Below are 12,173 nucleotides of genomic sequence, written 5' to 3'. Positions count from 1 at the left end.
TGTAACCATACAGTTAAGCTCAAAACTCACAGGCTATGTGTTCTCTAGCTGAAAAATCATTTATCACTTATGTATGTCATGCAGGTTTAGTTAAAAATTCTCATTATTCTCTTAAAAAGTAATTTAGGGTAGCCTTTGAAGTTTTAATGTTTCTCCTTGATGAAATGTTGTCAGTTTAACTACATCATGTAATGCTATATATAGAAGGTTTTATGGATCTAAATCTATTATGTTCAAGTTCCTAGCTTACTCTTTTTTTTATATTTGTCAATTTAAACTAAGCTATAACTAAGCTGTCTTATGTAAAAAGGGTAAACTATACTAATTGATCCACTAATAAGTTAGAATTGCAAACTAAACTAAATAACTAAAATGAACTAAATAACTAAAATATGAATCCACGCGGCCGCGTGCAGGGAGACGCGATCGCGTGGGGCGCGCGATCGCATGAGAGGGGGGAAAAGAGGGGTGACGCGATCGCGTGGGTCGCGCGATCGCGTCGCTGGAATTCGTGCTAAACGCACGACTCCAGCGACGTTTCGGCGCAACTCTTTGTCTCCTTTTGGGGTGATATGCAATCCATGCGACGCGATCGTGTCGCTCATGCGGTCGCGTGGGATTGGTATTGGGTAAGTGACGCGATCGCATGGGGCATGCGATCGCGTGGGCCAATTTGTACGAAACGCACAAGAGCCGCACGATTCCAGCCCAACTTTCTGTTCGTTGGATTCTTACGCCGATATATATATCACGCGGCCGCGTGGGTCACGCAGTCGCATGGGTGGTATTTTTTGCGATATGTCGCGATCGCATGGGGCATGCGGTCGCGTCGTGCAACCCTTTTTTTTTTTTAACTGAAAAAATGCAAGATGCAGTGATTAACATGAATGCTATGCATGATTCCAGGTTAATGTTAAAATAAAAAAAAGGGTAAATTGAAAATAATAAACAAGAAATAGATTGAGAAAGAAGCGACCATACCATGGTGGGTTGTCTCCCACCTAGCACTTTTAGTTAAAGTCCTTAAGTTGGATATTGGAAGAGTATCCTGTTATGGTGGCTTATGTTTAAATTCATCCAAAAATTTCCACCAGTGCTTGGAATGCCAATAGCCTCCGGGTTCCCAAACTAGGCATGTATAGCTTCTGAGCAGCTTCAAACAGATATTCAGCCTCCCGGGATGACGAATGTCAGAATATAATCCATGATCCCAACCTGTGTTTTTAGATCCGCCTCCGTTTTGATTTGTAAGTTTCCATTCGGGTGGGTTAAAAAGTAGAATCTCACCGTGGTGACCAAACGTTCTCCGTGATCCATGCAATTGAGCATGATACCAATCCGTGTACTTCGAGGTGAAGCGTGGAACCTTATTGAACCTGGTGCACCAGTTCTGAGTACGAGCCAATTCCCTCTTACTATTAAAGCCGCAGAGAGCTCTAAGTTGGCCATCTGTTTCAAGCAAACCATATTCAAGTGAATAAGTAAAATTATAAGTTAAGGATTGTACCCACTTGAAGCTTGTATTAGGTGGTAATGGCCTTGGGATAGGTGTTTTTGGTGGTTCTGCAAGTTCCGTTTCCTTGTGCTCTTCTGTGAATTCTTTCACTTCCTTGCAAAGATCTTCAATTGTATCTGTATCTTGGTCAAAGTCTTCTATGTCTTCCTCATCACTCGAGTCATAGATTGGAGGTTGAGAGAAATCTACCTCCGCATCATCTTCATATTCACTTGGAGAAAATTCTTCGATCTCAGAGAATTCACTTGCGGACGCAAGTTCATCACTAGGAGAACTAGACTTGTGACTATCATCATCAAGGAAATTTGCTTCTTGGATTATTCCGTCTGATTCTTCGTAAACGACTTGCCTTGGAGATTGTACGGTATCCTCCTTAGCATCAACTGTAGCATCTTGGACGGAGTTTTCCTCAATTCTGGATTCCCAAGGAAGTTCAACATTTCCTAGATCTTCAACCAACTTTTCTTCTTGAACAATGACAGCTTCTTCCACTTGTTCTAGTACGAATTCATTCTCTGTCTTGTCCACTGGAGTCTCTAGTATTTCTTTCATGCTACGCTCTTCATCGGGCTGTCCACATGGAGCTGTGGTTGATCCTTGTATATTTGAGCGCCTAGTGGCCCATTAAATTAGTACTTGCTCCAGTTGTTGAATGGTTGTTTGAAATTTAATTACTGTTTCTTTTAGGCGATCCTGTGCTTCGCAGTTTGTCGGACTTGGACATGATACAAAAGAAAGTGGTGATGATTGGGAACGATTGGATTGGTATTGGGGTAAGGAAGGATCATATGATGGTGAATGGTGAAGAGAAGCTTGTGAGTGTGGTGGTTCGAGGTTATGTTGAAAGGATGGTTCATATGCACGGGTTGGGGCTTGTTGGTAGTTACAAGGTTATCCACCATGTCTTTCAGCTGGGTATGCACGGTAGAATGGTCTTTGTCCAGGATATCTCGGAGGGTGTTGCTGCCAAAAGGGTTGATTAGATCCTCTTGGTTCCATCCATCCTTGATTGGTCTGACATTGATGCACATTCCTGCTGTAACTTCTATTTCCTTTAACAATATTAGAACCAAACTCAAAGCGAGAGGGGTGAGAGTTCATAGTAGCAAATAAAGATAAAAAGGAAAAACAAAAATAAATAAACAAGCAAAAGAAAAATATTTACAATAACCAATAATAAGGCACACGTTAGCAGCTCCCCCGCAACGGCGCCATTTTGACGATCGTGATTTCTGCCAGTAAAGAATGTCATAAGAACAGTCGCGTTGTAGATATAGTCTCTAAACCGACAAAAATCCCTTTCGTACAAACGTTTTGGGTGTCACAAGTAACAAACCCCTTAAAAATTGTTAACCAAGTATTCAAACCTCGGGTCGTCTTCTCAAGGAACTGTGATGTTAGATTTTTGCCAGTAAAGAATGTCATAAAAACAGTCGCGTTGTAGATATAGTCTCTAAACCGACAGAAATCCCTTCGTACAAACGTTTTGGTTGTCACAAGTAACAAACCCCTTTGAAATTGATAACCGAGTATTCAAACCTCGGGTCGTCTTCTCAAGGAATTGCAGGGAAGTATGTTCTTATTATTGGTTATGAAGATTGTAAATTGGGGGTTTTGGAAGTTGGGCAATGCGCACAGGTATATTTTCGAGCAATAAAAATAAATAAATAACTGTAAAATAAACTCTTGGCAAGGTATGAGAACCGGAAATCCTGTCCTTGTTATCCTTATCAGATGTGATGAGAATTGGATTTTAATCCCACTTAGTTAAGTCAAGTGGACTAATTAGCTTGATCCTCAAGTCCTAGTCAACTCCTGTGGAGAGACTAGTGTTAGAGCAATCCTAGCTAAAGCAAAATCAGCCAATTTCAACCACTCCTGAGTTTGACAACTCAAGTGTTACCAATTACCTAACCAAAGCCAAAAGGGAGAAAATATCTAATTTAAATTAAAAGCAATCTTAAACAGAGCATCAATATAAATAAAGCAAAGCAATCTTAAATCTGAAATACCTCGAATTGCATTAACAAAAGAAATTAAATTTGGCATAGATGTTCATAAATTAAATTGGAAAAATAAATAAAAATAAAGAACCTGGGATTGAGAGCTACTCCTAAAACTAAGAGAAATCCTAAATCCTAATCCTAAGAGAGAGGAGAGAACCTCTCTCTCTAAAAACTACATCTACTCCTAAAATTATGAATTATGGAAGCCTCCTCATGAATGGATGCAGTCCCCCACTTTATAGCCTCTAATGTGTGTTTTCTGGGCCGCAAACTGGGTCAAAAACAGTCCAGAATTCGCTGGTTTCAAATTTTGCCATGCTGGATTTCCGTCACTGCGACGCGGCCGCATGGATCACGCAGTCGTGTCGCCTAGCTTCAGGGGAACTATAGCATATTATATATCAAATCGAAGCCCCGGACGTTAGCTTTCCAACGCAACTGGAACCGCGTCGTTTGGACCTTGAAGCAAAAGTTATAGCCGTTTGAATGCAGAGAGGTCAGGCTAGACAGCTTAGTAATTTCTCCAACTTCTTGCATTCCTTCCACTTTTGCATGCTTTCTTCCCATCCTCCAAGTCATTCCTGCCTTATAATATCTGAAAACACTTAACACACATATCAAGGCATCTAATGGTAATAAGAGAGGATTAATAATAATCAAATATAAGATCAAAGAAGCATGTTTTCAATCAAAGCACATAATTAGGAAGGCAAATGTAAAACCATGCAAATAATATGAATAAGTGGGTAAAGAGTTGATGAAATCCACCCAATTGAGCACAAGATAAACCATAAAATAGTGGTTTATCAACCTTCTCACACTTAAACACTAGCATGTCCTCATGCTAAGCTCAAGAGAAGCTATAAAGGTGAAGAGGAATGATAGAATGTATGAAATGCAATCCTATCTATATGAATGCAACTAAATGTGAAATGATTCTACCTACTTGGTTAAAAAGTAAATAAGCTCTTCAAGACAAACATAAATCAGATTTCACTAATTCAAATTATACAGTAAAAGACAAGTAAACTTGTAAGAAGATAGCTTATGAAAGTAGGGAACGTAGAATTAAGCACTGAACCCTCACTGGTAGTGTATATCACTCTAATCTCTCAAGTGTATAGGGGTATTCTCTCTACTCTTCTCTAGTCATGCTTTCTAAACCTTGTTCTTCATCTAACCAATCAACAAATATTTAATGTACTAATGCAAACATCATGAGGTCTTTTCAAGGTTGTAATGGGGCTGAGGTAAAGGTAAGGATATATGTATGGCCAAGTGAGCTATAATATGAATCTTCAATTAACCTGAGCTCTCACCTAATATACATATACTCTATATACTTTTAAATTCATGCCTAGCTACCCATAATTCTCACTTTTGTATAATTCCCATACTCATGTACCAAATTTTTCTTTAATTTTTATCACATGTGCATTGATCTTTTATTAAACTTAATATTGGGGTAATTTTGTCCCCTTATTTACTTATTTATTGAGTATTTTTGGATTTTTCTCTTTTTTCTCTCTTTTTTTTTTGTAGAGAAACAAACATAACTTATCAATGCACATGGATTTTCTATTATTTTTCTATTTTGGTTTTTCATGAGTAGGTTCCCAAATTCCTGATATTCAAATAAATTAGAAACATTATACTTTTCCTTTATTAACCCATGTTCCCACAGTCTCCCCATACTTAATTAACACACTATCTTAAGCTAACCAAAGATTCAATTGGGATATTTAATTGTTTTTCTTCTTTAAGGCTAGTGATGTGGTAAAATACAGAACAAGAGGGGGTTAAAAGGCTCAAAGTGGCTGACAAGGGTGATTTAAAGGGTAGGCTTATTTGGGATAAGTGAGCTAAAATCAAATAATGGCCTCAATCATATGCAAATATGTAAATACACTAAATAATGGACATATAGGTTGGAACAAAATATAGATTACAATCATAGAGAAGGGAACACACAGGAATAAAATATTTATGGTTAAATAATGTAACCATGTAAATAAGCTCAAAGTCTCACAGGTTGTGTGTTCTTTGACTCAAAAACCATGTTCCAAATACAACTTCAAACTAATTTAACACATAAAAATTTTTAAAATTTTTATTTAAATTAGTGAAATTTTTTTTTTTCAAAAATAGGATCTTAAAAAGAGATTTATTATTTTAACCAAGTAGTAACTAAATGCACAAAATCAAATAAATATGCAATCAAATATGTAGATGCAACAATGAACAAATAAAGAAAATAAGATTATTGGTGTTGAAAAGAAAGTACTAACCCACGGAGATCGGTATCGACCTCCCCACACTTAAAGGTTGCACCGTCCTCGGTGCATGCTAAGATGTACAAGTGGACGGGCTGTTCCAACTGATGCTTTTCTTCAAGGATTGTGCAGATGGACTTGTTTGTCTCCCCTTTTAAGCGTCTTCCAGTTCTCTTCCTGGTGGCCAGTCTGATAGAAGAGGAGAAGAAGAAAAGTAACCCAGAAATAAAGATAAGAAACAATTAAAGCATGGGTTGGTTAATGCCAAATAATGAAGGTCTCAATTACATGGTAGCTACAACATGCAAGTGAGAAAATAATAGAAGCACATGGCATACCAGTGGTGCAAAAATGTTGCAACAATGAGGGAGAGTGTGGGTAAGGAGAGATAATATAAATTCATATCAATGTAAAAGTAATACAGGTATAAAAGATTGGCATTGATATAAATAATATTACCTATTCAAAATAAAACAAGTCACTAAGCATCAAGAAAATACCAGAAAAGATGTAACAGTTGAATAAGAATATTTGAACACCAATAATAATTTTAGAAAAATAAAAATATGCAATGAATGAAAGTATGCAAATAAATTAAATAAAATAAAATGGGAGTGAGAGAAAATAAGAAAGGAAGAAGAAAGAAATAATAAAAGAGAAGAAAAATAAGGATTAGGGAAGAAAAGATAAGAAAATTGGCTGATCTGGATATTCTGTGCGCCGCCTGTGACGCGGACGCGTGAGTGACGCGGTCGCGTGGTGCGTGATAAGGTCAGGTGACGCGGACGCGTGGGTCACGCGATCGCGTGGCCTGTTTTGTGCGATTGGCGCGAGTGCAGCCTCGCGGTCGCGCAACTCTCTGTTCAAAACTCTTTTTGCCAAAAATCTGGGTGACGCGATCGCGTGGGGCATGCGATCGCGTGAGTGACCATCATGGGGATATGACGCGGACGCGTGAGGCACGCGTTCGCGTGGTGAGGCTTGGGCTACCAGCACGAGTCCAGCCCAACTCCAGCTCAACTTTCGGCCATGCACCTGGTTGACATCGATTTTCAGGTCACGCGGCCGCGTGGGTAACGCGGTCGCGTGGGAGGGCTTTATTCCCAGGTGACGCGGTCGCGTGGGGTGATTTGTGCCATTGGCACGCTTCTAGCGCTGCTCCTGCGAAACTCTCTGTTCGTTTTTATTTTTCTCCCCTCTCCTTGCGACGCGGACGCGTCGCTGATGCGGTCGCGTCACGTACTCGCTTTTTTTTTTTAGTCTGAAAAATGCAGAATGTAGTGTTAATATGAATGTGATGCAAAACTCCAGGTTCAATAGAACAAAATAAAATAAAATTCAAAAACAAATAAAACTAAATAAAAATGAAAAAGGACGATCATACCGTGGTGGGTTGTCTCCCACCTAGCACTTTTAGTTAGAGTTCTTAAGTTGGACATTTGGTGAGCTCCCTGTTATGGTGGCTTGTGTTTGAACTCATCCAGGAATCTCCACCAATGTTTGTATCTCCAGTCACCTCCGGGGTCCCAAACTAGGCATGTAAAACCCTTGAGCAGCTTCAAAAAAATTCTTAGGCTCCCGGGGTGTTGGATGTCAGAACAGATTCCAAGATCCCAAATCTTGCTTTTACACCCATCTTTGTCGGGATCTGTATTTTTCCAGCCGGGTGATAAGTAATTTGAATTCTCACTGCAGCTACCAAACAGCTTCCTAGACCCATTCAAATGAGCTCTACACCAACCTTTGCATTTAAACTTAAAGCTTCCAACCATAATGAACCTTGCACGACAATTCTTACCACTGGCCATCTTCCTCTTACTCTTAATATCACAAAGAGCTCTAAGTTGACCATCCGTCTCCAGTAGCCCATATTCAAGTGGGATTAGAAAGCTATGGGATATGAATTTTACCCACTTGAATGTTGTGAAGGATGATGGCAACTTAGGGGAAGGTATTTTTAATGAAATTGCAAGCTCCACTCCCTTGTGCTCTTCTCTGATAATTACCACCTCTTTGCAAGCTTCTTCAATTTCAACCTCTTCCTCTTGGTAGCTTTCTTCCAATTCAATCTTCTCTTCATTGCTTTCCAAGGGCATGGGAGGTTGTGCTTCTTCTTCTTGAATCTCCATCTCTTGATCAACCTCTTCCAAGTCTTCAACTATGATATGCTTTGGAAGTTGTACACCCTCCTCAGCATCAATTTCAACCGTCTTGGAAGGAGGCTCTATGACTAGACTTTCCCATGGAGGTTCTGCATCTCCTAAGTCTTCAACCACTTCTTCTTCTTTTTGAACAATGACAGCATCTTCTACTTGTTCTAGTACGAATTTATTCTCTGTCTTGTCCACCGGGGTTTCTGGTATCTCCTTCATGCTACGCTCTTCACTAGACTGTCCACATGGAGCTGTGGTTGATCCTTGTGTATTTAAGTGTCTACAAGCCCATTGAATTAATGCTTGCCCCAGTTGTTGAGTGGTTGCCTGAAATCGATCCACTGTTTCCTTGAAACGATCCTGTGTCTCTTGATGCACTCGACTTTCATAAATAGGATCATAGTGCTCTTGGATTGATGGATATGGAGATGGTGAATATTGAAGTGGTGGTTCTTGTGAGTAATTGGGTTGAAATTGGGGTGGTTCTATATATGGTTCATATGGCTCATAAGGTGGTTGGTGTGGTGGTTGAGGGTTAGGATCATATGGAGGTGAATGGCGGAAAGGGGCTTGTGAGTATGGTGGTCCAAAGTTGTGTTGAGGAAAGGGTTCATAGGCATATGGTGGTGGTTGTTGATAGTCCATTGGAGGTGGTTGTTGCCATGAGGGTTGATCGAATCCTTGTGGCTCCTCCCATCTTTGATTGTTCCAACCTTGATGCCTGTTCTCATTGAAATTTCTTCTTCCTGCAACATAATTGTAACCAGACTCATAGCCAAAGGGGTGAGAGTTCATAGTAGCAAAATAAAAATTAAAAATGAAAATAAAAATAAATTTAAATTAAAAGGTTATTTAAATTTTGAATTTGAAAATTAAATTTTAAAATTTGAAATTTGAAATTTTGAAATTTGAAATTTGAAATTTGAAAAATTTTAAATTTAAATTTTGAAAATTTTTAAATTTGAATTTTGAAATTTGATTTTTGAAATAAGATAAGATAAGATAAAAATTTTAAAAATAAAAATCTGATTTTTTTTCGAAAAAAATTAATTAAAAATATTTTTGAATTTAATGAGGAAAGAGAAAAATAATAAAATGACACGAAATTTCAAATTTTTAGATCAAAACGAAGAAAACAACTAAGAACAGCTTGAAGGTCAAGATAATCGTGAAGAACAGCTTGAAGATCAAGATGAACACTAAGAACAAATTTTTTTGAAATTTTTTTTTTTAGTAACTAAATAAAAACCAATAACCTCTTAATTTATGAAAAAGCAAAAATAAAAACAAAAATAAAAACAAATAAACAAGCAAAAATAAAAAAAAATATTTACAATAACCAATAATAAGGCACACGTTTGCAATTCCCCGGCAATGGCGCCATTTTGACGTTAGGATTTTTGCCAGTAAAGAATGTCATAAAAACAGTCGCGTTGTAGATATAGTCTCTAAACCGACAGAAATCCCTTCGTACAAACGTTTTGGTTGTCACAAGTAACAAACTCCTTTGAAATTGATAACCGAGTATTCAAACCTCGGGTCGTCTTCTCAAGGAATTGCAGGGAATTATGTTCTTATTATTGGTTATGAAGATTGTAAATTGGGGGTTTTGGAAGTTGGGCAATGTGCACACATATATTTTCGAGCAATAAAAATAAATAAATAACTATAAAATAAACTCTTGGCAAGGTATGAGAACCGGAAATCCTGTCCTTGTTATCCTTATCAGATGTGATGAGAATTGGATTTTAATCTCACTTAGTTAAGTGATGCCAAGGCATCTTAGGCTAGTTTCACTAGCATTTTTCTGTTAGTTTTAGTTGTTTTATGCATTTTCTTGAGCTTAAAGTAACCAAGAATGGTTAAATGAATAACAAAGCAATGAACCATCCAAACAGTATGATTTTGATGCAAATTCCATGAGTTTTTAGTTATATTACTTGAATGCTATGAATGGAAGATTCTCATGAAATTTTGCAAGACTTTGATGCAGTTGTTTGGATGATTTCAGGAAAGAAGAGGCTAGGCAAGGAAGCAACAAAAATCAATAAAGGAAGCTTGAATATCACATGTGGAGTTTAAGTTCCAGTTTAAGCTTAAACTGGAGCTTAAACGCCAAAATCATGAAAGCTGAGGAAAGGAAGGAAGTGGCGTTTAACCTCCAGTTTAACCTTAAACTGGAAGTTAAACGCCAGAAATGGGAAATGCACCAGGGAGCCATTTCCACGTTTAAGCTCCAGTTTGACCTTAAACTGGAGCTTAAACATGTTCGATCAAGTCTTCTCCTCCAGGGTTGCTTTTTCCATTTCCACGTTTAAGCTCCAGTTTAACCTTAAACTGGAGCTTAAACGTGTTCGACCTCCAGGGCTACCTTTCTCCCCTTCCACGTTTAAGCTCCAGTTTAACCTTAAACTGGAGCTTAAACGTGTTCGACACCTCCAGGGCTACCTTTCTCCCCTTCCACGTTTAAGCTCCAGTTTAACCTTAAACTGGAGCTTAAACGTGTTCGACCTCCAGGGCTGCCTTTCCTATCTCCACGTTTAAGCTTCAGTTTAACCTTAAACTGAAGCTTAAACGTGTTCGACTACATTACCCTCCAGGGCTGCCTTCTTCCATTTCCACGTTTAAGCTTCAGTTTAACCTTAAACTGAAGCTTAAACGTGCTTCCACAAAAGGCATCACTGGAAGTGTCTGGCGTTTAAGCTGCAGTTTAAGCTTAAACTGCAACTTAAACGCCACTCTTGGAAAAGGTTTCTGGGCCAAAAATATTGCAGTTTAAGTTAGCATTTGAGCACAAACATTAACTTAAACTTACTCTGGTATGAAACCCAATTGAATATCATGGTTTATGGGATTGGGCCTGAAGGATTGATGAGTCTGAAATTTCAATTTGTTGAGTCATGTGTCATTACTTGATTATCACTAAGTTGGCTCAATGAATGTTACAGAATTTGGATCAGCAGCCTCATCAAGTTTATGGCGCCGTTGCCGGGGATTGGTTTTCGATTGACAATTCTCAAATTAGAAGTTAACTAGATTGAGCATTTTTATTGCTTTGTTAATTTAGTTCAAGTTACTTGTTGAATTTTTAATTTCTGCACTCTGTTACATGCTTTCTTTCTTTATGCCTTTAAATTCAAGCAACTAACTCACTGACTCACTAACTGTTTGAATTAATTCCTCAACTGCTCTAACCTTACTCTTCCATTAACCAAGAGTATTTCACTTGTTTGTTGCCTGTGCTGTGTTCTTGTATGACAGGTAGGAGAGGAGAGACATCAACTCCTCCATATACCGAACCAGAGAAGACCCTTCATAGACTTAGAAGGGAAGCAAGAGGGAAGAGAATACTGGGAGAAGAAGAATCTGAAGGAGAATCTGAGGACAATTTTGAGGAAGCTTTAGATCTCAACATGGATAGAGAAGTTCACAACCATGAGAGAGCTGATGGAAACAATGCCATCCCTGAGAGGAGGGTTCTTAGTTCATACATAAACCCAACCTCTGGGAATTGTGGTAGCAGCATTCAGAAACCACCCATTCAGGCCAACAATTTTGAGCTCAAACCACAGCTAATATCACTTGTGGAGAATCATTGTTCATTTGGTGGGAGTACTAATGAAGACCCAAACCAACATCTCACAAAATTCCTGAGAATTTGCGACACTGTGAAGTCCAATGGAGTCCAGGAAGATGCCTATAAACTGCTTTTGTTCCCATTTTCACTTAGGGACAAGGCAGCTAAGTGGCTGGAATCATTCCCAAGGGGGAGCCTAACAACATGGGACGAGGTGGAAAGCAAGTTTCTGGCACGTTTCTACCCCCCACAAAAGGTCAATAGGCTTCGATCTGAGGTTCAGACTTTTAGACAACAAGATGGTGAAACTCTCTACGAGGCATGGGAGAGATTCAAGGATTTGACAAGGAAATGCCCACCAGACATGTTCCATGACTGGGTGCAATTGCATATTTTCTATGATGGACTCTCTTATGAATCAAGGAAGGCTGTAGACCATTCATCAGGAGGTTCATTGAACAGGAAAAAGACTGTGGAAGAAGCCATTGAAGTGATTGAGACAGTGGCTGAGAATGAGTACTACTATGCATCAGAGAGACACAACACTAAGGGAGTCATGGAGCTGAACCATGTTGATACAATTCTAGCCCAAAACAAGGTGTTTGCCAAGCAACTAGCAGAGCTCACCAGGAAGTTAGAAACAAAACA

The 12,173-nt window shown here is 38.7% G+C and overlaps 1 non-coding gene across 1 annotated transcript; it reads right to left on the bottom strand.

Annotated features, from left to right (window-relative positions):
- Window positions 1-11,787: 11,787 nt before the first annotated feature.
- Window positions 11,788-11,891, bottom strand: LOC148568186 (small nucleolar RNA R71). The gene has a single exon (XR_015881514.1). It is a non-coding gene; the product is annotated as a small nucleolar RNA R71 (small nucleolar RNA).
- Between the last annotated feature and the right edge of the window lie 282 nt (window positions 11,892-12,173).

This window comes from Arachis ipaensis, chromosome B4 (assembly GCF_059453495.1).
Source record: "Arachis ipaensis isolate K30076 ecotype BB chromosome B4, ASM5945349v1, whole genome shotgun sequence".
NCBI lineage: Eukaryota > Viridiplantae > Streptophyta > Magnoliopsida > Fabales > Fabaceae > Arachis > Arachis ipaensis.
The sequence above is the reverse complement of the archived record's forward strand: the minus strand, read 5'-3'. Positions and strand labels throughout refer to the sequence as shown.